At 39.5% G+C, this 25834-nt stretch overlaps 1 protein-coding gene across 3 annotated transcripts in view; it reads right to left on the reverse strand.

Moving 5' to 3' along the window:
• The window catches only part of LOC124153933 (ankyrin repeat domain-containing protein 50), an 817119-nt gene that overhangs the window by 311288 nt on the left and 479997 nt on the right, over positions 1–25834 (reverse strand). The window lies entirely within an intron of this gene.

Genomic DNA, 25834 nt, shown 5'->3' on the forward strand with positions numbered 1-25834 from the left:
GCGAGAAAAATATTCCCGCGGCCGCCGTGGATGCGCCCCGCCGCTAAGCCCCTGCTGTGGTGAACGCATCCCTGATGGGCGAGCGAAAAGGACATTGAGGTGACCCTGGTTCATCCCGCATAAACTTGATTCATTTAGCCACCAGGGGCGCGATTTAATCGGTTTCCAAAAATGCCCACAGCACGGCGATGAGTGAAAAGTGATCCATCGTTCTTAGAATTTGCAACAGAGCAATCGCAATCGTGAGGAATAACTTTAAAAAATTATGGATTTGATGTATAAGATCATTGCAAAAACAAATTTAGGTTAGCAGGTTGAAATAAAAGATAGTTGCATTTTTCCACAATTATTTAATGCGTACGACGCGACGCGTTAAATAATTGTTTTTAAGTTCAACTACCTATTACTACAATACGTCGAAATTTCACAATAGCACCCCTGAATCGGTTGAATTTGTTATGTTATTACCCCTAATTATAGCTTTTTCAACCGTGACACTCGGATCGCTCTGCCGTCAGCGACGCGAGTGGCGACTTTTTTAGACCCATTTAAATACGGGGTAGGTTACAACACATCTATTGATACGCTGGAGAATCCTACATTGTAATTTGTGGGCGGGTCCAAAAGGCTGTTGCTCCAGTAGTCAATAATATAAAAATAATAAGATAGTGGAGGAAAAGGGTGGTCCTCAGTAACCATTTCATGGAGGTAACTTTAGCATAGATCAACGAAAGTAACTAACAGTGAACATGAGATATATAAACATGAGACCTCATAAACATGCTTTGTAACCATTTAGTCCATCCAGATTTACTGGTTAACTATGGGGTGCGTTAGCTGAAACTCATGTCAGTGCACACTATTAATGCATGTGAGCTGAGAGTGAGTGGCTCATATTTTTCATTTAAGAAGCTCATTACGTTAATTGAAATTATATACCCTTCCGTAATTCGAGCCATCTCCTTCATGGATTGTAAGCGCAAGACACCAAATTTTCAAGATGGCTATTTAACTAGTGGAATACATTCCAGGCAATTAAAATACCGCAAATAAACGAGCTTCAATAAATTCATTGTATGCTCCCATTTCTACCATTCCCAAATGAAAAGCCACCGTCCACACCGAAACGCACGCACCCTGAATAGAATTCCAGACTTGATGAATCTAGAGTCATAATTCATTATTTCCTAGACATTAAATACTCCTTCACTTTCCGGCGGCCTCCCTAACCTTTACGCACAGCCCTACCTCGATCCTGTTATTCCTTCATTCCGCCCCCCTACCGCAGAAGCACGTGCATTCTCATGTAAATGGGATATAAAAGCTCAATTAGACACAAAAAAGTGGATTCAATTTACGAATGAAAAGGGGGACGATGATAAATACCTCCCCGCGTACCTTATTTATTCACTCATTCATCACATTTTGTCCCCCACTGAGCGATAAAGTTCATACATCCAAGCACCCTGGCCCTTCCCATATTTTGGACTTGTTTTTAACAAAAAAAATACGCCTTCACCAACTCACATTTGCACCAATTCGCTCATGGATCTCAACATTTCCATCTCAGCTCTTGGATATATGTCTGCCTCCAGATCGAAAAAAACATTACACGCACTTTCAGATAAATCACTCGCTGAGCTTCAAATTTTAAAAACCTCAAGTCTTGTGGGTGACTTATCCTCATAAACTTTAGTACTTAGCTTTATTTTCCAATGTCCCCTGTCTTTTGTTTGATAAACTGACAGTTGATGGGCGTGATACATTTCACCACTGCATGCTTAAAGCAGTGAAGTTAGAAAATTAATGGAAAAAACAAACAATTCACCTCATCATGCTCAACATTAGTAAGATCTCCATATAGCGAAAAGTAAATTAACGAACTTAAAAAAAGCTTTCAAAAATTTCTAGTTTGATTTGATATACTTATCAAATCCAACAAGAAATCCACGTAAAATTTGATAGTAGCCAAAGAAACAGGAATAGGCTTTAAGCCTATATTTATAGATTTAAATCCTAGATTTAAAATATAGTTTTTGCTGGTGAAAAAGATTAAACATTTTTGAAAATAATGTCTACCAAAAAATACTGTCATAAAATAATGGATCATTAAATCCAACATCACAATAAAAGTATAAGTCTGAAGAAAGCATTTTCCGCAATGATGACCACTTGAATCCATAGCAATTCTATCCATCTCTCCGAATGTTTCTCGAAGCTCATGCTCCATTTATTTCACTGTGACGCCGTAAAATCACTATCCATCTTATAGCCGCGTTCACTAGTGTCACTCAGAAACTCGACGGGGACGCTTTCCAAGGGCCTTAAGTGTCTAAACTTGCGGGAGGGAGAGGATAATTAATTAGCGGATTTATTCCACTCACCCGCGATGGCAAAGTGACAGCGTGACACGGGACGTAAAACCAGCGACCTCTTATTTCCGACTAGTCAACACGCACCCTCGCCTCCGACGCGACAACCGGGTCTAAATAGTCCCACGGCTGCACAGGCAAGCACGTGCGACCCACTCCGAAGATTTCGCAGGACTTTGATGTCATAATATAGATTTACAACTTAGGTAGTGAGAAAGGTAGCGTGATAAGAAGTACAGTAGAAAAGTAAGAATTACCGCACAACGCAGGGTCCGACTTCAGATGTATTCAAAATACAATCGAGCTAATATTGCACGCTCTTTTTTAACTTTAATAAGTAGCTCATTTTTTTTCCTCGGTGTCAATAATTTCAGATAATTCTAAGCCTCATTAGCTAAAGAAAAGCACTTACTATTTATAGCAAATCGATTACAATTTACGATATTTCATTCGTATCATTGTCGCGAAAATTTAATGTATTACTCTAATTGCACTTTACAAAGTCCTCGTCCGAAAATAATGCCCTTTCAGATAATGTCGGGCTACGTTAAAAAAAATTTATTATATTCGTATAGTAAAAAATCATTCATTTTATTCCCCATGAGAACATTTGTACTAATTAAAAACGGATTCAAGTCATAATCATGCGGCCAAGATATCGAATCCTCGTTCATACAGGTGATATGCTTTCTTTTTTAGTATAAATTGTGTGGAACTGAATACTGATTTAATTTTTTTTTTAATTTAACAGCTTATATTTAATTTCACACAGGAAAACTTGTTGAGTTTCGATGACTTTGACCTCTAGAACTGCCGCACGCTTGCTTGGACGTGGAATTTTGCCTCTCTCCGGAGAGCGCGTCCTTGTGAGGGAGAGCATATTTTTGAGTGGAGAAAAGCACAAACACTCGTGCCCTTTGTGCTTAAAACCGCGCCGGGGCAATTCCTCATTCCCTATGGCACCACTAAGAGCGCTCTCCTCACGCTATGCGAAATAAAGCGGCGAGAGGAATCCTAGAAGTGGAAGGATAGGGGGTAAAAAAATCATTTCTCCTTAATTGGTAATGCAAAAAAAATACAACTGATGTACTCCCATGATACATTGAAGACTTTTATTGGAGAGAAGGACGAAAAATACTTGAAAACTGCAACAATCTGTGAACTCGCTCCAAGCTAGGGCATGGTTCAAAACAATCTCGACTCAATGCTACTATTGGTTTAGAAAAACTCTATATTATTTTAATTCCTTCCAACATAAAAGCAAACATGACTATCGATAGTTCCAAAATGTATAGATGGTCATTTAAAATCGAATTCATCAAGGATACTTAGTTTGAGCTAAACTTGGCACTATGCTGGCTCTTTAACTCATTAGTTAACGTTTTGTTAAAAAAAGTTGATAGATTAGGTATTCAGAGGAGGAGAAGGTGAAGTCATTTACGCCATGAGGAAGGGTAAGGGAATAAAGGGCGAAGGGAAAACCGGCGCCGGAATTCGCCTGTTGCAAACGAAATGTTTTAATAGGACCACTGCTTAACGTCCCATCCCACGGACGCACGGAGAGCAGTACATGAAATAATAAATAGATCACTCAAGTAGGGATCGAGGAGCCTCTGAAAATTCTCAGCAACCACCGAGATTTGAACTCGGGCACACAAGGGGGGAAGCTAGCACTCTAGCTACCACAGCAATCCCATTCTTCCCCGATTTCAAGTCCTCCGATAAGAGCCAAGTTTTATCCTCGTGCGAATATTACAATAAGGTCGAGTCGATTTGCTGCTTCGGCACTCAACCAGCAAATTTCCAGACAAAAACATGGATAATATCTATTCCTTACGAAACATCTGAGTTTCCAGTAAATTTTCAACTCAAAAGCCGTAATTTTAAATTTGAATATAAGAGTATTTCCCATGCCACATCCATTTTTAACCAATGACCAACCGAGTCAAGTATTTTCATGTGCACAAACAAAAAATATAATAATTAGGGTAAAAATAACGAGACAAAGAAAAATTTCTCCTCATCTGCTTCTTTATTGCTCTCTACATTTGAGAACACTTGAAACCATACTAACGGAGTAGTCATTCCATCTTTCTCGCGAAAAATTGCATGATACCATCACTGTAAATGACAACCGAGCAAGAATCCACGTCCATGCTGGTAAAATCGCTTGCATGAATCCATCAACACACGCAAGAGAAGAATTTGCAGGAAGAAAATGTTTCAAGCTGGCAATCACAAACTATGCAATGGAAAAAACTAATAAAAAAATCTCATATCACTACCCGCTCTTTCGAGATGGTAGGTACTCATGAAAACGGCAATTTTCGCAGGCTAGTAAGCCGCACATGGGGCTCCAAAAAATAGCATCACAGACATCTGCGCACGGAATGCATATACGGATGTAGCAAATATGCGCCCACTAAGCTCTTGGAAGAAGTTTCTCTCACGAAGCGGCTGGATACGCCCACAACCACCAACGCAGAAGCCTTTTTCGCAGGCATTAATCTGCAGCAGCTGAAATGCCTCCCTGATGGAATCTTCTACCTTCAAAGCACGAATAAAGAAACCAAACTTGGTTCTGACACGTTATGAATGCTAATTTTTTATTAAAACGGAAGAGCTCATGACAAGTAAAAAGTACGTATTAAACAACTGGATGAGAAAAGCAATTATGCTGCCGAGAAAACTACCAAAGGCTAAAATTATGGATCTTAACTTTGATATTCATTACGCATGAAAACATTTTATGAAGCAAAATTACCTATACACCACTTAACATCAGGAACAATGTATGGAAAAATCCTCAACATTGAAATTTAACTATAGTCTTATACAGCCTTTCTAGAATTGTTAACATGGTCAGTTGTAGACATTCAATCTTTACAAACAATTATTTCCGACGACAAACGCTTAAATAATAATACCTTTTAACTATATCAAACTTATTGCACCAAAAAATGACTAATCATAAAAAACTGATGTCTTCAAAGCATAATAATGATAATGGACACTGAAGGGAGTATTAAATCGTTTATCATACTTCTAAAATTTTCTCCAAGCTCATAAAACCCCACTAAGTGCATCTTTATAATTTAACATGACATATTTACTAAAAAATTTCTTCACTCTTTACTTCAGCTCGATTGAAATGCTATAAAATAAACTCCTTTGTATGTACAATAAGGGTGAATATCGCCAAGAAAAAAAATCATTTGGATTGACGGGATTTCCGACCCGGATCTCCCGATCTCCATTTAGGTATGCTATCAGTTACAGCACCAAGCAAATTTCTTCCAAGGCGAATCTCTGACTGGTAGCAGACCTGATCGGTAATAGATCCTGGTAGAGCCAAATGATTTTTTCACAACGAATTTCATCCTAGGCGTACATAACGTAGAACCCGTGCGCGGGACTGCGTACCTGTTTCGTGCAGTGCTTTGGAAACTCATTTGTGTCAGGATATTATTATGGCCCCATAGCAACCTACAAAACATGGGAATCCAAGGGAACGAACAAAATGTCCATTTCATAACTTTGACGCCACCCGAAAGTTTACCACACACACAAACGATGAATCCAATCGGAAAAGAATCTTCACCCTTACATTTCACACATTACCATTCTCGAACTTGTTTTCGCTAATGCATTAATCATCAAAGGTGAAGTTTATTTCCCACTGAAACTCTACCCCAAACTTAGCCTAATTCATAAACTTCTCCATTGGCGAATTAAATGCAATTTTACTAAAATTACATTAATAAAATAAGATCGCCTGTAGGGTCAGCCCAGATATGATGCAGTGTTACCTTTGGTCACGTTGAATTGTCATAAACAGAGGAAAATTGCATTCTGCCAAAAGTAGATGATGGAACAGTACAACCACATCGACTTACGTACATAAAAATACCTCCAAGTTCTATTCGACGTTTTATTATAACCGAATAGGAAACATTCCAAGCCACTACACGCAAACACTCCGACGGCACATAAAAGGTCAGAGGCAGGTTGCCTCGTTACGGAAACAGTAACATTCGGTAGGAAATGTGTCTCGTGAATGCAAACCTCGCGAATGCCTGAGCTCATTCGATCATACAAATTTCCAGTAGAATAAATCCAGTACACCCACCTCCAAAAATGTTAAGCTAAGAAAATCTAGAACTATGCTTCCAATTTATTCTTTGAACTTGATTAACACTTTAGGTATTGGCTTTGTAGTATGTATGAAATAACTAATATGCGAAGAATATGCTGTAATTTTTTATTTTCATCAATCATCTGTCATACATGATTATTTTATTTTTAAGATTACTTACCAAATTTATAAAAACTGGCCCTTACTATTCTTGTACGTCCATGTACTAAGCATTGGTTTAGCTCATAGGTTTCATTTATCGTTTTTTTTTTGTAGTGGGTACTTTCACTTTAGATACAAAGGTATCTTCATTTCCTGTGGAATGCATCCAATGGGTGAATCTTGCTATTCGCCTCGTCAAACAAACAGAAACATTTGGTATGGAATGAATGATTCTCGCGAACGCAAACCTCGTTTACGACTGAACTCGCGCGGTAATCCAAATTTCCTGCAGAATCCATCCAATACGGGCAGCAACCGAGTAAATGGAGAAACACGGGCGCACTCTGCAGGAAAGAGGTTCGGAAAATGTCAAGACGGCGCAACGTCTTCGCGCGAAATCCGCTCTCTCCGAACCTCCCTTAATCCTCATCGCGTGCTACTTGCTTCCCTTCCCTTGCGACCCGAACCACCCTTCCACCGAACCTGAAACTTAAGCGGACCTCTTCAAACTGGAGAGGGCACATCGGTGATCCTCCGTAATGAGGTCAAGAGTTCGGTTGACACTCGAAGTCTGAGAGTGGGATATATACGGCTCTTTGCTAAGTCCTCTCCTCAAGAAAATGGAAAAAAAACAGGTCGAATGTGTCTACAGACTTTGCATCGAGCGTTCTTCGAATGGAAAAGAGGAAATATGGGATTAATTTTGAAGCAATTTCCCGAGTAAAATATGTTCTTGTCCAGAAAGTTGACGTGAAATAAACGTATAAATTTAAACCATACGGCTTGGTAAGATTTAAGCACAATATTGATGAATAAAATACAAACCATCATTGAATTAACGCTTGATAAAACCATAAATATCATAGAAAATCACAGAGTATGAGAATAATTAATGCATTTTTTATTCTGAAATCCAATACAGACAATATTCTTTTGTAATTTAATTCGTAAACAGGGATGTCAACGCTAAAGACTTAGCATGTAAAATATGAAAAATTTCACCTTTCAAAAGAAGCCAAAAATAAACTCTATGATTCTACGAAATTAATTTAATATCATATTCCCGATGGCATATTATAAAATTCTCTTTTAGCAAGTTTTAAGATTACATGAATTCGGCACTGGGAAGCCACAAAAATGCTAATTTTAAACTTTAATTTCAAATGTTAATTTAAAGTGATTAGTAATACTTTTATTCAAATAACCTTAAATATATCGGAATAGTATTTTCCCAGGTGGAAAACATGTCATTGCATGAGTTTCGCTTCTCTTCCGATTGTATCTAACACATCATGTAAGGCCCAAAATAAAACAGGAACTTCATCTGACTTTATTAACACATACATAGTTCAAGACGCCCATCACTACTCGACTATTCTCAAATGTTGTCTTATTATGCGAGGCATTTTTATCCTTAGCTTTCCTTTGAAACTTTGAGGTTCTACACCAGGGGTCTCCAAATTACTAGGCCATGAGGGCCGCATTCCAAGTTCCGAATCACCCTGCGGGCCAAATAGCAAATTTGCCGATGACTGAAGTACTCGATACCAACGTCTACTTAAGTATCCGGTGGCGTATTTCTTATTTACGAACAGCTGAAGGCGACTTTGACTTGCAGTACAGCGCTGCAATGCTTCTAGCGGCGTCTCACAGAGTTAAACGAGCGAGAATCGCGCTCTACTTGAAACGAGTGCGCGGGCCGGATGAAAGCCCTCCGCGGGCCGGATCCGGCCGTATTTTTGAGACCCCTGGTCTACACTATTAAGCTCAATACGGCAAAACCTCGTCAAAATTCATCTGTACTTCAAATACAAAAATTTTACATTCGAGAAAATACTCGGGAAAAATGTCATGCTTGAGATGAAGTAAAATGTTGACAGAGGTTACGCTCAATGTGACAAATGACGATATGACAACTGTTAGGACTATTCAACCTGAAAATTTCAAGATGAACACTCATGCTTTAAGCAAATGATTCATCACGAAAAAAGGATAAAAAAGGGAGTGATTCGTTCTCTTAATTATTATTATTAGTTTTCTACCGATTAAGTTAAGTTTTTACAGAATAATGATTAGCACTAGAGGTGATCCAATTCTCGTTAAAATCAATCGCAATCATAGGTCAAACAACATGGAAGAAAAACTATTTAGCCTGACACATTATAAATGCACATCGTAAGAAACACGCCCGGATTAGGCTGTTTTTTATTTGGATCCTCACAACCAATCTTGTAATCTAAAACCACCCCAATATTTGGGGCTGCCTCGAGGGAAGCCTCACAGAGATAGTATCATTTTTAACGCCGGGGAGCCTTAAGCAAAAAAAAACAACAGTTCGCTCATGATCATCCCTGAGCCCACAGGTTGATGAAGCTTTTACCGTAGGGATAGAGAGATGAAGGGATTCCGAGGAACGGGTCGTCTGAGCTCTTTCATCGCAAAAAATGGAGATAGAAGAGATGCGGCACACCCACATTGGCAGGGTCATTGGCCACATCGTCAATACACTGAAATAAAATCCAAGCCATCTCCGCGTCCATTCCATACCCCACAAGAATCATCTTACACTTCTCACTTCCTGTTTACGTCACCTCCTCTACAGCTCTCCATTTAATCGACCGTACATTTTCTACTCAAGTATTAGTTATAGAGGCAAACAGGAAAAACAAGAGCCGAATCAACTGATTATTATGGGATGGCATGCGATCGGCGTAACTTGGTGGAACGAAGCTATACTCATAGAAACACTGCAAAGAACGGTTCCGCTAACTATTCATTGCTGTGGGCTAGTTAGTTAATAAGACTATTGCCTCATTTACGCCCTTTTCGTCTTTAGAAATGACGCAACAGCCGTCATAAGTAGATTAAAGCCATAAAGAGTTTGTGATACCGTACTTCTTGTATTTATTACGAGGTAAAACAGAATATAATGACAACACACATTTTTACAAGTTTTTGATGGTCTCACCTGTTCAACTGCTTAATGTTCAAATACGAAACATACGAACGCTTTCTCTGTTACAAAACTTTGTTTTTTCGATACTTTAGAGGGGTCAACTTTTTAAAAATTGTCCAAATTAACAATTGTATATAGAAAAACAATAGAGGAAGTGCTAATCAAGAAAACCTAGGTAGGTAAAGCAAACCTTAGAAAGGAAAAAAAAGGAAATTTTTGTACAATACGATCCGTAATACTATATATCAAGTAATTTCGAACAAATTATACATTTGCAGTAGCTATGACGCTGGATAAAGCTGGTTTCCAAAGCGATGGCACGATATTAAAGATTTTTAATGAAAAACTGATATAAGTACCATCGAAGTTTTCCATTAAAACGGATATTATAACAAAAACTACTCTCTGTACAGCACAGCGTATTTGTTCTCCATAGTCAGAATGTTAAAAGTGACACAATACCCACAATCAATACAACGGCCATCTCAAATTACACCTAGATATAATAAGAAGGTAAAATAGAAGAAGACTAATTTAAATTATTAGTAGGACTAATTTTACTGTTCTCAGTCATCCGTTTTCCTTTCCTGAGCTCTACTATATGCGGTTAAACACGTTTTAAAATTATACATTTTATTTTTAGGCGTATTTTGTGTATTGTATACGCTAAATGTGTAAGGTTGACTTCAATGTGAAAAAATGCCTAAAGAATTTATGCATACAAACTCTCTATGTTTAACTTTGGAATGGATAAAAAATGCATATACCTTCTTATTGCTATTATTCCACATTTCCATGCATGCATCCTAAAATTTCATGGCGTATAAAGGAAAACAAATGCAGGATAATAACACTCCTTACGTGAGATAATAACAAAATGTAAAAAATATGCGCGCTCATGCTGAAAACATCGAGTCGACAAAAAACGTTTAGGTAACACTGAGTGGGGTTGGCTGAAATTAAGTCCCTCTTCATCATTCACTCCCACGTCCCTTGCAGCAAGCCGGAAAACGTAACGCAGTCTTTCCCTAAAGCTTCCTAGAATCCTTCATTATAATGTATTTTTGGCGATTATTACCGTATTTAAATCATAATAGAAAGCGAGCTACCTCGGTTGCAGTGAAAGGTGTGGAAACACGTCACAAACTTGATGATTCAGACCTCTGACCTCACTGACTCTTTCTCATAAATTTCATGGACTGCATAACTGACTGAATAATTTCCTAACCATTTCCAAACTTGGTGAAAATTATGATAAAAACGCGGAAAATCCCCTTATAGCGAGTGCACCTTCGCGACAGCTTGTGTAATTGCCAACTAATGCACAGTCATTTAATAATAACTCCAACATTTTATCAATTGAACCCCTCCACCATCAATTTCATTCCAAAATCTGTCGAGTAGCTGAATTTTATGAAAACGTTTGCACGAGGATTTCGCATTACATAGAATTCAAGGGACAAAATGCAAGAATGGGAGAGTAATATTACATGAGACAGGTTCGAAAGATATTTTTTAAGACGATGCATCACTCCCTCTCGATTGGTCGCATTTATTCTTCTTTGATAACTCAAGCTATCACCTGACCACATAATCAAAAATTATTACATTCAAGAAAATGTTGAGACAATTTTTTTTGCAATTAGGGATTCAAGCGAACAGTGTACCATACACGACCTGGAAATTCAAAGACGATAGTAAAAATTTCAAACTAGTAATACGTAACTGATAACTTCAGACCTTAACTATGTGAAACCTTTCTATTATGGGAAATAAAATAAAACTGTTCGTGTAATTAAATGTACTATTGAACCAAGCAAAGTTTTATTCTTTTATGTTAGTCACACGCAGCAAAATAAGACCGGTCGAGCGGGAGAGGTGCATCCTCTTGGCACAGAAAATTCACAATTCACAATACATTCATGAGGCGGTGGAACTCATTTGAATTCCCTTATCACAGCGTTAAACCCAAATTTAAACGAAATTTTCATCGTTTTTCGTTTTTTCCCCATCCAAGAATGTTTAAAAAGTTTTTAAAACTCGTATCGCAGAAAATGAACATACAACGGCTCATTCTCATCTCCAAACATTGTCGTTATGGAGTCATTCTTGCAGGCATTCTCCGACTGGGACTTCCTTACCAACTAACGACCTCTCCCTTTCCAACAACCCAACAGCCAACAACCGACCCAGCTTACCTTTTCCGCCCATCGTCTATTCCTTTATTCATAAACCATCCACCTCGCTCTACTCCATACGCTAAGCCAAGATGAATTCATCTCAGGGCCCGGAGGAGTTTTACTTGCCTCCTCATGCATAAGGATAGAAGAAAAAATGGATTTTTTTTCAAATTATAATGCCATCATTTTCGAAGACCTGCGGAGAAACTTAATCTTTGAGTAAGGTTCGAGAATAGAGTTGAGGGGGAATGGGGAAGGTGCAGTTAGGAGTTAATTTATTTCGGGCCGAGAGTAGTACCTACATATAGGTCCAAAAAAAGACGTAACGATGATAAGTTAGGTCATTGTACGAGGCAGTATTCTTCAGAAATAATGTCTTCGTACGTTTATTTCTAAGCAGCACGGAAAAGAGACTTCATTCAAGTTTTGAAAGAGGAACTTTGGAGTCACTGCGATGAATCCATGTGTATGAGGAACATATAGAAGATAAAATTAATACAGAAAGTTGCAACCCTTTCACCGCGAATTCGTAATGCTATAATGTAGCAGCTGTATATTAGATAACCCATCCAAGTTTTCCTATTATAAAATTCCTAACACTTCCTGTAGTGATGGAAGATAGAATCAGGAATTAAAAAATCTTAATACTACGCTTTAAATCGAAGTCGATAGGAGCAGTAGTGCCATGCTACCGGAACGAGTCGGAACGCCGTTCAACACTGGTTAACAAAAGGCATAATAGTCAAATAACACTTTCATCAATTTTGTTGCCAAAAAATTTCTAATTTATACATTTGAAACCAAAACAAAAAATAGTAAGATGATGTAAATAATGACTTGTAATAAAAACAGATAGAGAAATATTTCACTACTAAAGTAAGTTAAGGAAAGCGCGTTCTGGCACTGCTAATTTTGCCATGACTTCACTGATCAGGAGATGGGAGCATTAAAGCCACGTAACACCATGATTCGCTTCCTCTCAGGATGAAAAACCCACCAATTATTCCTAGCTCTAAAAAGACATAAATACGTTTAAAAAACATTGATTCGCGTTCACAGAATTACGATGCTTCAAAGAAAGTAAATACTCTCACACTATTGGAGGCTAGCCACCATAAATGTAAATGAAACCCGTTTTCTTCCTCGCATAGCCATCGCAACGTAAATACACCAATCAAATCGATAAAAGCTCACTCTCCTCGGGTAAACCATCGTTGTGCATAGTTCGATAAAAAGATATTGATGGCAAAATACGGAACTTAATTCAGTAGTTTTAAATTTGATGATGCAAAGGCATTCCCAATGCAGTCAAGGCGGAGATATCCGTGGTAAATCGGCAGCGGTCCGCGTACACCGTTAGTGCATTAAGAAGGCTACGCAATAATTTCACTCGTTGCTTAATTAATCGATCGAAAAACTGGATGTGAAAAGCAAGGTAATTTTAATTCCAGCGAATAACTCGGGCAGACAAGGCCCTACTGCAGAAAACACCACTTCCTCCCATGAAAACAAACTCAGGTAGGAGATAAAACAAAGAAAACTCCATCACTCAACTTCATCATGACTCCTTTTTACGATACACTATCATTATCTCCTCGTTTTATTCGCGGCTTCTATTTTTATGAGTTGCGCGGCGTAATTAAACATTCTTCACGATACCTGAAGCAATCGCTCGGCTGGAATCTGATTCGCGAGGCCTACCATTTGAATTAAACCAGAGACTCTTAAATTGAAAGCGCTATATCTTCGTCCATTAATCTAAAGGGCACTCGCTGGCGCAGATGAAATTGCACGGCGCGCGAAGAGGAAGAGAGAGAGAGAGAGAGATCAAACCGTTTACGTCTCACCGAGCCCTTTCAATCGAGGAGGAAAGGAACCACGCAGCAAAGGGTGAGACTTCGTCAATGAGAAAGGCTCATTCATCGACGTGGAGCGCATCCTCTTCTCCGACCCCGACTTATGGTCCCAACCCTTACGAGCCCTATCCAGATCATAGCATCATCATAAGACAACAATACTAAGATTGGTTTCACGCCGCTCTCCTATTTCCTTCCCCTTTCACAGACACGTATTTCTCCTCTTTTACATCCTTAACTGCCTGTCTAATGTAACTCATTCGAGACCTTCTTCCGCCCACCTGTCTTCGATGATTGTCTTCATCAGGCTATCATGCCTCGTGATATGGTCGACCAAGTTTTCTTGCCCCCTTGTTGAGGTTTTATGAGACACCTCTTTTCTCCCACTCATCTTAGCATTTTCTCATTACTCACTCGGTCGCTACACATTATATCGTCAACATTCTTCGCGGGTACAACATTTCAAATACCTTCACTCTTCACTTCTCGCCCCCTTACAGAAACATGCTCCACATGGAACACTTGATTGTTTCCTTAGTTATACGCTTGTACTCTCATTGTGACCATATCACGATATTGGTGGAAGTGAACTTCAATGAGTTATTTCCATTCAACAACACAAGTGCATAAACGTTAAATTGTGTCGCCGTTTTTGTTTTCCATTTATTTGGTTTTCAACAATGCTACTAAGAAAAGGTTATAAAAAAATTGAAACCTGCGCACTGGCCATCCAGAGATTTCAATCTTAAGAGTACGCGTAACTCTCGTTCGACACAGGTATTTCATGCATCCAACTTGAGCGTTTTTCACATCAACTTGAGTTGGTACTTAACCTCAGTTATTACAACATTATTAATATAATGTATAACTATCGAATAACCAAAGAAATGATCAATTCGACATATGAACTGAAATAAAAGATTCAAAATATTAGGAGTAAAGAAATTTCCTTCCTCTCCACATCGTAAAAGAAGCTGGAACGATGACATCCTTGCGTGGAGGAAGTCCCGAACAATCTTTACAACAAAGTAAAGTTTTTTTTTCTACGAGTTCCTACCAAGCGTTAATTCGTTAAGCGCCGACTCCCGAAAGGAAATTAAAACGTAGGTACTTGCTTCTCGAGCTTCCTTCGCCACTTCACTCAAGACAACTCCATGAACGCACTTCTCCCCTAATTCGCGCGACGGAATGCCGTCACGCGAAGTGCACGGTGGTGATTAACGCTTTGCCGAGCGATTGCCGCGGACGGAAGGACGCCGCTTGGTGATGAAGAAGGGAAGGGGGGAGGAGGTGTGGAACGAGGGAGAGAGGAGACGGACACTTGATACGCAGTGGAGAGGCGACTAAGGGTGAGGGGAGCAGATGCGACGAAAATGAATGAGATCTGACTTGTGAGCGGAGGGTGCAGATGGTCCAAGGGGCGGGGGGGAGGATTATTCTGTACTTCCGAATTACGGCTCAAATTCTGATGCCAAGGTTTTGCCAAATACGGACGTTTAGAAGTTATACAAGTGACCCCCGACTGCTAATGGCTCACTTACATTCCTCACTTCCACGAGAACGGTTCACTTCTATCATGTCATTCATATTATGGTTGCCATGAGCAATGAATGACTCAATGAAAGGTTCATTTGAAGATCCAAGAGCTCTCCGAATGTGGTCATTTTCATTCTGAAACAGAAACCCCCCCGAAAATAACGTCAAGCTCAAACTCTACGGAGAAGTAAACCGGATGAGGAGTATTTATTCAAGTGTTCTACCGGTTAAGGCAAGTTTACATGGTGCGTTTTGCGAATTAGCTCAGCCTTCCCCGATTCGACATATCGCTTCTCTTCTATTCATTATTAAGTGAACTCCCATTTATTCTATCTATGAATCCCATTCTCCTCCCCCTCCCTAGCTTATCGAACATTCTTCCTTCTAACACGGATTTGAAAATTCTCTTCCCCCATAGTACTACCTTCAACCTAACCTTCTGTCTTTTTTTTCATCTAAAACTTCTGGCTTTTCATCTTCCTCGCTTACCAATCATTCTTCCCTCAAACTAAGTTTTTAACATGTGTGATGTCGCAACCTTTTTCCTCTGAGACAATAATAATCACGTATACTCTTTAGCGCTTTATTTCATCCCCTCCATCCAAAATGGCTCTCTCTCTCTAACAATCCCGTTTTTCCCATCATCACCATAGCACCCTCAACTCCAAAACACCAAAATAAATACAAATATGCATACAAATAACAAAAATACAATTTAAATATCACTGCATAATTAATTCGCCAAACGTCATGGACACGACGTTACACATGCCCTCCGCGCTCGCAATACCCAGAAACACTGTCTCTTCCTTATCTTTTCTATAGGTTTCCTCTCCTCGCCCACCATATCTAGTACCTTACCGTTCCTCTTCCTGCCGTCATCTTAACCTTCTAAATTCTCAGACTAACTTCTCTAACACCACCAGTATTTCATCGTCCTCATTCCTAAGAGTCCACCTTTTCACGCCGTAAAGTGCTTCCCACTACCTCAGACTCTTCACTATCCTTTTCATTATGGAATAGGCACGAAAAATGAACTATCTCCTGAGATCCAACCAAAATTTTTCCAACCTGGCTAACGACGTTCCGTTCGAAGGGTTTCTTAAAATTCTGAGGGCTGATTATCCTCTTTTGAATAGCAGGATTAACACGAAAAATGCTTTAAATAAAACCTTCGCAAGAACTTTAAGCCTAGGTAAAAAATAAGGCTTTTCCCCCCTCCCTGTAAAGCTTTGCGTGATTTCACTATTCACAAACAACCTCGAGAGAACATTATTTCGTCAGCCGTATCCGATGACAGAAGTTTGGGTAGTCACACAAACTACGGACGAAATCATTCATATCCGAGAATTTAGGCAGTTTACGATTCGTGAGGACCGTGCACGAATACCAGCAATCATTCACGATCTGGTGGTGGGCCAAAATCTCTTTCGCCGAAATTCAGAAAAGTTAGCATTCATTCCATTCAAACCGAAAGATGATTATTTTTTTTCGGCAGTCGCTCGTTCACTTACATGCACTCGTCTGCAAACCGGCGGCTAATGTGGAAGGTAATTCATCTCCAGTCCTCGCATGAAGACGAATTTGTAACGGATACGATTTGAAAGGCCCCTCGGAGGTACTCGAAAATGTTCCCCGAAATTCATCACGCAGTGTGTACGAAGTGACAGATGTGCATTTATTTATTGACACGAATAGCTCCCAAGCCTCTTAGAAAGGCAACGAGTTATATACGGTGTAAATACAGAAAATATACGACACATGATCATTAAGCTAAAAAAAACCAACGCTTTGATTTCAAAGCAAGTTTAGATTTCGCCAATTTAAGATTTGCCCTGCAAATACATAAGTAGCCAGAACATATTTTGTACATCTCAGCTACGATAGTCGTCAGAGAAAATACTCGTGAAAATTGTAGAAAGGTATCTTCGTTCCATTTGTTGAGTGCATTTAAATCAATATTTAAAAACATTGACCACATAAAAAAGATGGAAATCGATAAAGAACAAATAAAGAGCTATATCATCCAAATTATATACACCGCTACTATGATCAGTAAAATTTGTATCGAGTAAATACATACATTTTTATACTGCTGTTGAGCGAAGTTCCCACTTCCCAAAAGATCCTACGATTTTTCACAGGTTTGCGCTTAGTAGGAAAATGAATGAACTCGATACTTTCGGATTTCCACCATGCACAGAATTTTGATTTACCACGTTTTCCCTAATGAGCCTGATGGCGTCTTCAGATCTAAGAGTACAAAATTGAAAAAAAAATGGATAAAACAACTCCCACAGTCTATTCTTGTTGTTATTGTAAATTTCAGATGTTCTTTGGTTAGCGACCAAATGGATTTATGTTTACTCTGAGTAAAAATTCTCTTCTGATCTTATGTTAATTAAATGAAGTGTCTTGAATTGAAGCTACCTTTTTCACTTACAAAAAACCAGTGTCTTCTTTAACTCCGCGTTAAAGAAACTAACAATTCTTCACATTGAAAATAAGATAAATTCATTTATATGATCAAGCTATTATTACCTCCATAAATACAAAATACAACGGACATCTATGCCCCATAATCATACGACCACGCAAATGACGCAGGATACGACCGCATTCTAGACTCGCCCCGAATTCGAATGTTTTATTTCTTTTGAAAAACATCCGCTGACCGTATTCATAGTGCCGAGCCAGGAAACAATCGAGTGAGAGCTAGGCACAAAGAAATAGACGTCTATTCGTGGGGTCGCTTGACGTGCTAGGGGATTCTATAGCCGCAGGGAATATCAAGAGCTCTTATTCACACACACACGAATTATAAACCTTTCACGCCCACGAACAAAACTCTGCTGAGGAACGTCTCTCTGCGGGACACGTCTTGGGGAGGCTTGTCTAGAATTTCCAAGATCTGCTTCCTTCACATCCCTCACCTGCTCTCAACGCTGCCCCCACAACTATTCCTCCCCCGTTCGGTCCCATCCGCTCTTGACCCCTTCCTTTCTCTCCATTTCCTTCGTGATCCACACCTCCCATTTCTCCTCTTCGGGATGTTAATTCCACGCTATTTCTATCCACTAACACCTCGGTGAAATCACAAGCGTTTTTCTCGCCACACCAGCAAATAATTCGGAAGCAGGAGTCTCTTAGCATGTGCCCACCCAATTTCACTCTCTCGCGACGTTAGTTATGAAGTATTCGAGTGAAGTAGGGGAGATAAGTTACCATATTACAACTCGATAAATACTACACATTTCGCAGTTTCTAGACGGCAAAAACAATTGTGATACTTGCTGTTTAATAGATTTATGAATCATAAAATTCTGCGATTACAGGCCGAGATTTATTTTTTGCATTGATCTCATCAAGGAACAGAAAATCTATTTATTTCCGCGTCATGAAGATAGCTCATATTTGAGTATTTTCCGAGTGAGTGTGATCATATTTTTATTCCCTTCTGGAAAAAAGGTGACCAAAGATTCATTAATTAAGGTTCTTTCTCCCATTGCCCTCCGTTTTCAAGAGAACCATAAAGCTAATCAATTCTTCTCCAATCCTCCGATGATTCCCAGGTATATCCGGCATAATTTTAATAAAAATACTCTGACAAATTGATTTGGGAAAATTTGTCGTTTCCCTGGCTTCATTTAAACACATACTCACCAAGTTTAAACTTCTATACGCGTAGTGTAATGGATCAAATTTCGTTGCATAAGTTACATTGAACGACAACAGCTGAATGTTATAAAAATAAAATATCAACGAAAAAAATTAATACACTAGCACAAAACAGAAACAAGTAAATAGAGCGATTCCTTTTCCACACATATTTATTATATATTTTTCTAGGCAAGTCAGAACCTATCGAACAGTAGGCATTTAGAAATTACTTTCAGTCCGTTTGCTAAGGAGTTTTTGCATAATATTTCTTCAACTACTTAATTTTTCTAATCACATACACCTTCCTAGACTCAAAAGAAAATTCTCCTCATGCAAAATTATTAAATTATTCATCAAAAACAAATTTATGAGATAGATTCGCCCCCCAACACAAATGCAAGAACTTCCTACTCAATGCGGGCAAAAGTTACGCTCTTCCCTAAGATACCGTGAGATACAAGGCGGAAAAATGGTGGAAATGTGTGTGCATTTCGGGCTCGTAACTGCTTTGTCGCTAGACACGCAATTCTCACGTCCTTTGTCTTTCTTCGAACGCGCTTTCCCCTCTGGCGTGAATGTTATTCAATCCGGCGTGTCTCCTACACGCGAATCCCCTGCACTGTCTCTTCCTGCGGAATTCGTGATCTCCCTTCCTCGTGTCCTCTCCCCCTAGCCTTTCTCCATCTGTACTCCCTATCTTAAATTCTTCGTCTCACCATCTCCGCGTTCCTCGGTGACCCTGACCGTTGACCCCCGAGATGTGTCGTCGGGTGGGAGGGCGATAGCTTTACTCTTTGCGCCTTGGGTGTCATTTTCTTCGTCGTTGTCACCTTCCCCCTACCTCGTCTCTCTCTTACTCATCCTCTCCCGTAGTTATTGCATGGGATTGCACGCTCAGCTATCCGGCGGAATTCGATGGCTGAGTATACAGGACAACAAGATTTCTGCATTGAAGGAATATCCCGTGGGGCTTGATTTTGGCTGAAAGCGATAACAACGAGTTCGCCGTTTCACACGAGGGAGATACTTTAAAACGAAAGGTTGAAAAATTAACTTTCTATTGGGGTATTTTAAGCCATAGATTGGATCGACAAGATAGAATTACAGATTATATTATATAGGCTATCCGATTCAGTAGGTAATATGCATTTTAAATATAAGTGAGTATACACAGTTTCGAATGATTGACGTCGAAAAGACGATTCAACAGGTCACAAGCGCCAAATGTATCATAAAGAGTGCATACTTTTCCTCACTTTTAACCATAACGCAGACCTATTGCCTCAACTTAGATTTCGTGAAGGGAAATTAGCCCAAGAAAAAATTTGGGACAACTACGCAAAAACTACATCATAACGCGGTTAACTGCCCAATAAAAAAATGTTTTAGATGATTTTCAATCTTTAACTGGCGCAACACCCATTCATCTTTGACGCCATATTACTCCGGCTACTATCCTGGATTCTTCCGGTACAAGTGTCAAGACATGAACCAGAGAAAAAAAGGCATGGAGTTTCCTTGTAAGTATTATAATTTTAAGAGCTCAATGCGAAAGTGCCCGAGAGCGTATTTTACCCATATAACATTCACTGAGACGAATTGTGACCATAGATGAGGTTAATGTCAGGGTGGGAAGCGGCAGTGGGTGACAATGGGCGAACTAAAGATAGAATATAAAGAACAGGACCGGGTTCCGACAAAAAAGTCAAGCTGAGAGGGCTGGATAGGAATAACCATGAGTGAAAAGGGGCAGAGTGGCCCATTTCAATGGGCTACCAAGTTGGGACCACGGAACTGATAGACTGAGATGGAGGGGCATTATATATCAGCAAAGAGTGGCAGGGGTACTCGCGCCACCATTATATGTAGGCCAAAAGGGAATGATTGAGTGCCACAGTCCCGGTGGAAGCATGATTTTTTTCAGAAGCAAATAAAACCACGTTAGACCTACGTTTCACTATCCCGAGAACAAGGTTTTTGAAATATCCGAATACTATACAACCAAAAATATAATATTGTAGTAAGACCTTAAGACCTTAGGTAAAAACTCAATTTCAAAATATCACTCCTTTCATGTAAAAATAAACTTAGGTTAAACCCTCCAAAATTGAGAGCATTCTTTAAAGTCCGATTTTAATGAATTTCACACAAAAAGCAAATTATAGAATATTAGACCATAAATTACGGCTGACTACAAAAATCACACACACAGTAACATATTTCTATGTACATCATGGGCTTGTGTTCCTTGGTACAAGAGGTAGCCATTTTTAATGTAGAATGAATTTACTGTTTAATATTAGGTACGTCTAAAATATCAAATAAGTAGCTAATACTAATCACCATTATATGTCGATTTTACCTATGCTACGATAGCCACTGTTGGAGTGATCAATTTTTTGTAAAAGACTTCGATATGCAACCAAAAAGTTTTACTTTTCAGCGTCAAAAACTTTAAGCTAACGTCTTCTTTCTAAACGTAATCCAAATGAAGTCAAATTGACCTATGTTACACTATAGAGCTTCTTTCACGTAATAGCTTACTTTAAAAGCCCTACGTCGGAGCACTTGCCGATAGTTTCAAGTGTTCCTAGCTACACTATGCCCTAGGTACACAACCCTACCACCTAGATATCACAATAAAAAATTTCGTAGTATTAACTGAAACTATGTTCAAAAATACACTATTTTCGAGGAGCACAAAAAACAGCCTAATATACGAAACTACTGAGCGTGTGTAGCAAAATTCAAATTTATATATGAATAATTAAAATGCAATATTTAATGACTATACGAGAGATAAAACAATTCTCACTATCAATGGCTGTGTTTAACATGCATCAATATTGCAAAGAGCCAATACTTAATTTAAAACATGATAAAACCAATGTATTCACTGAAGACAGAAGCAACAATTCACGGAATTAACCCCCATCTTTTAATCTTTAATCTCCTCTAACCTTGGCAGTAAAACAATTACAGAAAATAAAAAAATAAGCAGTTTTCAAATGAATCCACTTAAAAGAGGTTTCTCTACTTTTTTGAGCAAATAAATCTTCCTACTACTCGTAAATAAATTCTGAGCCAAGCACTGCATTAAACTCCAATTACTGTGCCGAAGCACGCACAAAAATCCTAATTCAATAGATTAATGCCTCGGGACTCGGTCACAACAAAAAGTTTTTTCTCGAGCAAAGATGCCTCGCAAGAAAACTCATTCCTTTTCGTAGGTTGAGAGATACCTGTATTTCATGCCACATTTATAAGAAAATGGAAAAGATGAGTCGACGGAGGATGCAATAAATGGCTTACATAACAAAATTAACAGTTTTTGCGTGACCAATCGTTTATTCTCCTTGAAGAGGAGGACCCACCCGTAAGGGGCGGTTTGCCGTACAAAAATAAAACTGGATTTTAGGTTTAAATAAGAACCATTGAGTCGACGTAATTCCTGAGAACGAACATTCTTTTCGAAAGAAGGGACCACTTCTAAAAGCGCAGCAAAGAGACCGCTGGAATTCTATAACCTTGAGGACTGAAAAGGGAGAAAAAATAAATTAGGCCCTTTAAAAGTCGTATAAATAGATGTGAGGTCCTATTTCCTTTCGCAAAGGAATATTCATTCCTCAGAACTCAATTTTAGGAAGCCTGCCCTCCATTTGGGGTACAAAGTTTATTCAACGCCACCCGGGAAGACTTGAGAGACTAACCCAAACCACCCAAGACGCTTCACACTTGTAGAACAACACCCAGTACTCCTAAAATGTCACTTTTCCAAACGTAACCACAAAATCCTACGAATAGGTCGACTTGAAGAAGAGGCAGCTCGACGGTGCTCAAAACGCGACGACAGAGATAATTACACAGGCGGAGGAAAAGAAAAAGAAGCATGCCGTAAAACTGCGGTATGATAGCCGATTTCCGAGAAAGGGGCGAGAAAAGCCTATCTATTGTATCCAAAGATAAGACCAAAATGGTAATAATTCTATCGAATTTCAAATAACTCAAATTAAGAGCTCCGTAGAACGGGAAAATGGATCTAAAAATATTTTTTTAACTGAATCCTAAGGCTTTCATAATTTTAGTGGGGGTATTTTAATTTTCAAGACGTGGTTTAAGAACATTTCATATATTCTACTCTCATAATTATCATTTAATAACTCATAATAACTTTCACCCTCATTCTACTATGTAAATACCAACGTAATAACGTATTTTGTAGCCCTTATCTAAAAGAATACGAATGTGTTAATCAAAACTTCTTTGAATAAAGACGAAAAAATGATGCTTGACCAGCCTTATCGACATCTGGAATATATTGGACCACTGTGCTAAGTTTTTAATACATAAGCAGAAACAAGACTACATAATAAACGCGGAACATGTGGCTCGCTGCATATAATATACTTAAGATAGCTCAGTGTGCAATTCATACGATCATCTAGCCTAGACATGTGAAATACCACAATGGAGTTTGAATCGCAAAATATGAAGATGTCCCTGAAGGTTAATTTTAATTCACTTTTTCTCGCAGAAGTTGTCTCGAATATGACTATACCTCGATGGATCCTGTAGTAATTTTTCAACTTCTTATTAACGGATATTCACTGAATGTCGAAAACACTCTAGAAAAAAAATAGGGGGAGAGCTTCGTGAATTGATGAAAAAAATAAAGCGGTAGAAGAATTGCTTCCTCGAACACCCTGAAAGCCAGAGGCCGTAAGCGTATTAGGAGCGGTCAAAATAAAAAAGGAGACTCCACTTCGTACTCCACCTCACCACAAGGTGAGGTGGAGTACGAAGGAGTCAAGGGGGCACCTTACTTTTCCGTTCGGCCGTAATTCACTCCTGCACAGCATCCTATTGTTGCCACCAATTCCGTCTCCCTAGCCTCCAGAAACTCCTCCACCTCCACCTGCACCACTACCACCACACCCCTTCCCTTCCTGCTCCAACTCAGCCCGTATATCCACCCGACAACGCCTGGATATCCGAAGGCACTCAACTCCGTGGAGAGAGTAAAGGAGAAAGAATAAAGACGAAACAATCAAAAGTCTTCCGACCTTTTCCTCCCGACTCTATATACCCTCTCCTCGGCCCATCTGTTTGTTTACAGCTCCACATAGGCGTATAGCCTGGCGCTCTTCGCTCCTCACTTTTTTCCTCCCGCCATTCTTTGCTCCACCTCGCCTCCGCAAGACTAAGAGGGCGCAGGAGGGAGGAGGGCGGGAGAGGACGAAATTTTATTCTCCCGAAAGTGAGAAAAAAAGGGCTGGGAAGAGGGGGGTATAATAAGGAAGGATCTTAGCTCGCAAGGAGACGACGTAGCGGAAGAAACAAACCCTTCAGGGTATATATCCCGAGGCGGAATCTCGGGAAAGAATCAGCAGAGAGAGGGAGAAGTGGAAGGGATGGGTACTTAAAAATTCACACCTCGCGAGGAGAAATGTTAAACTGCAAAGATAAACACACCATAAAAATGTATCAGGTTCTCGAGTTCTTTAGCAGTGATCTACCGGTAAGGATGGGTTCCTGAGGGAATTATATTCTTTCTATCACCTCCACAGAGACGCGACGATGTCTTCTTCCACGATTTCACTTATAACCACGGGATGCGTCACTCTCTACCAGGATATGTACATAAACCCCGTTATTTTCCTTTTCTTATGTTGCTCACCGAGCATCGATCAAAGGAATTCTCAAAAACAAGTAAACGCCGCCAAACACTGCTCCAAAAGCAGAAGATAATCGGGGATAGTTAACGAGTAATCACATTTATTTCCATCATTTTAAGTAGAGATGCATCAAAAACGGAAAGGATAACATGAAATAAGAAATATTTTCTACCGCCTCCACAGAAACGCGTCTCTTTAGAGGAGTACTTTTTTAAGTTTAAAATGCGGTGCCCTATAGGTCTTCTCATGCCCGTAACCCTGATCTCTTCGTTTACCTAGCAACCTTCCTTCAATTGCGTTTTGTAATATCCTCTAACCCAAAGATGCCTCCTCCTAACATTATTTTTGCTTCTCCAACCACACACCGCTTTCTTAAGCGATTAAAAACTGGGATAAATTAAGCAATAAGATAACTCTCATACTTTTTACCTAACAAAAGGAGCACTATGCTAATTAAGAATTTGAAAGCTATACCTGATAACAAGAGATCGCTTCAATTAGTATTCTCCTCGTTACACGAATTCACGAACAAAAGTAAATACATACTTAAGACTTAACTTGGCAGAAGTTAGTGAAATTTATGGTAAAAATACTACTTTGCTCCTATGATCAAGGTCGGATTATACCTACTAACCCAAAAATTTCTAGCTACGGCCTAGATTTGAACCCAGGATGGCAATAGGCAGGGCTTACTCTCGACACACAACTAATATGACCCCCTTATTACACACGAGCACATATATTTCTAATTTTACGTCTTTTTCTCTCTGCGATCGATTCCAGCGGGAAGGAGCCCACGCCTCGAGCCTTCAAAGGATTAATTAAGGAGTGGAACGGAGTTTGGGTGGGTGGCCGAGCTCTGTAGTTTGCGGGGGAGGAAGAGAGGGATGAAGGAGGGGGCTTTTGAGTTAGCGAGGCCCTCAGCAACGAGGAGGAAGAGGCGAAAAGTTTGGATTGGCGAAGGGAGGAGAGCGGAGCCGCGAGGGAAAAAATAGTTGCGTTCGAAGGTACGGTGGTCGAGGGCAAGATAAAGGGGATGGTTAACTTAAAGGGAATCGTGGAGGTCGCTGCGAGAAGTGAAAAACAATACCTGGGATTTTTTAAGGATGTAGTAACTGACCTGATCTGGAATGTAGCGCTTTACGGAGCGGAAACGTGGACACTTAGAAAGGAGGACGAGAAACGACTGGAGGCGTTCGAGATGTGGATATGGAGAAGAATAGAGAAAGCAAAATGAGCGTAGAGGAGGAGAAACGACGAAGTGCCGGACATGGTGGATGAGGAGAGGCAGCTTATATATAT

The sequence above is a fragment of the Ischnura elegans genome, chromosome 2 (assembly GCF_921293095.1).
Source record: "Ischnura elegans chromosome 2, ioIscEleg1.1, whole genome shotgun sequence".
Lineage (NCBI taxonomy): Eukaryota > Metazoa > Arthropoda > Insecta > Odonata > Coenagrionidae > Ischnura > Ischnura elegans.